Consider the following 2,885-nt stretch of genomic DNA (forward strand, 5'->3'; position numbering starts at 1 on the left):
TCTTCTGTGTCTTGCGTATTTTGTTAAGTGAGGGATATTGTAGGGATAACTGCCAGCTCAGTACAGAATACATGCAGTTTGGCTGCCTTTTTGCATAAAATGTAGTTATTGCTTAGGAAGGTCAGAAAGTGTCAACAAAATTGCTGTGCTGAGGGTTTCTGTTAGTTTTGCAAACTCATTGGGGAAATAAAGCCTCATTAACTATAAATTTCTACTTCAGTGTAATGAGTTAAGAAATTTGAGTGTCAGAATTAAGTTTGCAGACCTGGATTCATTTCTATTTAAGACTCTTGGTCACGGTGCAAGGGCAAATAAATGTTTTCTACTCACTTTCTGCCAGAAAAGAAATTTAAGTAGGAAATGTCAAGCATGTTACTAATTAAACTGATAAATGCTGGTTTTACTTTGTTTTCAAACTGTAGAATGCAAGGGCAAAAATGTCATGCTACTCACCAGAGTAAGGTTATATTGTAATAAGGTTCATGGCCCCAGCAAATGCTAAATGAATCTTCGGAGTTTACAGTATAAAATCCACAGTACTAGGCATGGTATATAAATATTGATTGAGCTCGTTGTTTTTCCCCCTTGGAAAAATGTGCTATGTCAATATGATGTTGTTCTAAGCCAAGTGTTGCTGAACTCCATTGGGATACACAGCAAACAAATGCATGGACCCATCAAGCCACTTTGACAGCGTTTCTGTGTACCTTCCTGGCAGTGTTTTTTCTAATCAGCAACGAAGCAAATACGTAATAGTGGCTAATGGAAATAGCAAATAATTTTGTTTCTGTTTAAAATGTTTATTCAAAACACACAGCTCTTCTCACTGTAGAGTAAATCCGTAGCTTTTTACGTTTAGCTCTCTTTCTACGTGAATTGTGTTCTAGGATTTTGCTTTTAGGCCTGTTGATAATATCAACATTGAAAACAGTTCTGTAATAAAGTTCCCCATGCAGTTTTAATATTCTTGTTGCACATAATATGCTATTGGACTATTTTTCCCACAGGCTCCTTCATTTAGTGCAGAGTAACTGGTACAATGAACAGCTCTTCAATAGAGTCGATTTTTAATTATCTGTGCATTATGTCAGGTTGTCAGTTGCCTGTTTTACACGCGCAGAGACTTGAGCTGTCTTAATTCAGAACACCACCAAGTCTCATTATTAGGCACTCTAATCCTTAATATCTGAGAGTAGATGTCTTTTATCCTACGTAACGTGGAGAAAGTTTTCATTTATGTGGTTCTGTGTAGCTTTGTACATTGCCTCAGTCATGCTGGATGGGGGAAATCTGGAGTGTTTGTTTGCTCTACTCATTAGTTCTTTTGGTGTACCTCTTTGCTATGAGTCAACAGTTTGGAGCTGGTGCCCTTCAATATATGATTTGTCGTATGATATGATTTGTCATATGTTGTCTTCATCTTACTACTACCCTTCTTTTTGGTGTCAATTCTGGATTCTCTGATCTTTTTACTACTTCCCTGCTATTGATCTTTTTTCTTCTAGACTTTCACTTTCCCATACTTCTTCATCTCTCCACTCCTTTCAGCACTGATTCCAATGATTCCAAGCAACAGTGCCTACTGCTTGCTCTCACCTGGGGAAGTCTGTCTTGTATGTAAATTGGGAAGCCTCCCAGTGCTGGTCGGTTCTAGTAGTGGAGTCTTTCCAACCTTTGGATAAAACAGGCAGTGTCATTGAACTCAAACTTCTGAAGTAAGTGCAGTTGGTCATCCTTGCCAGCGCGTACAATGGAAAACTAAGATTTTCCTGAACCAATTCCTATGTTGTCACTGTCCTACCCCTATGCTTACTCCTATTACCAAGACAGCATAGTTTTATTGGTATGGTCAAAACAGGTATGTTGTGCTATCATGCCCAACTTAACATGGGGAGGGGGGGAATCTTTCCTCCCAGGCATGTGGAATTTTGGCTGCATTTCTTCTTAACTTTATCCTGTAGTTAATATCCTGCACAAATAGTACAACTTCTGAGCTTTACAAACTGAAAACAAAGCATTGCTTTAGAAATTAATCTTAAGTGCTGTGGTGGTAAGTAAGCCTGTTTAGAATAAGCAATGTAATGAACAGATGGTGTGCTCTTTGATAGATGTTCAGGCAGTGTTTAGTACTGATTGTGAGTAGTAAGACGTATTTAAAAGCTGTGTAAACAAAATACAAAATTCAGAGTGAAGAAGTCTAAAAACCACTTCTTATGGTACTGATTCATCAGTGTCAGAAGTGTTAAATGTGGGCCAGGAATTATGTATTGTTTGTGCTTACAGTTGTCTTGATTTGGAGGTGAGAGTCTAATTCTCCAGGAATTCTTTAACAATGCACTTGATTTACACTTGTTCTCCCAAAAAAATGGAACAAACTCCATTGAAACTGACACACAGCTTTATGGATTTAGTTTAAGTGTTCTTGTGAAGATGTAAGATGTTCTCTGCTCCTTTTACTTAAAAGGATTTGCTGTTAACAACCGAAGATCAAGTGTTTTTAGGCAAGTACTTGTTTCACAAGAAATGCTTTCAACCTTACAAAGTTGGTTTGTATATAAACACACTCCTCCATACATTTCAGTCTGGTTACTTGTGAAATCTCCAGATTCGTTCACTGTCTGAAACATGCGTCCTTTTCAACTTTCTCACCAATTTCCCTTCTGCAGGGTGATGAAGCTGGAAAGTCTGCTGGCTTTAGATCCCAGTGACACATTTGTGTATCTCTATCCCAGCCCAGTCTAAACTGGATACTTTCCTAGGAGTACATAGAAATGAGGCACAAGGAATTAGGTTGAATTATGTCATGCTGAAAACCATATAGCTATTCACATAAGTATCCTGGTAGACCTTGACCATGCCTGACAGCTAGGACAAGGGGCATCTCC

This window comes from Cygnus olor, chromosome 1 (assembly GCF_009769625.2).
Source record: "Cygnus olor isolate bCygOlo1 chromosome 1, bCygOlo1.pri.v2, whole genome shotgun sequence".
Classification (NCBI taxonomy): Eukaryota; Metazoa; Chordata; class Aves; order Anseriformes; family Anatidae; genus Cygnus; species Cygnus olor.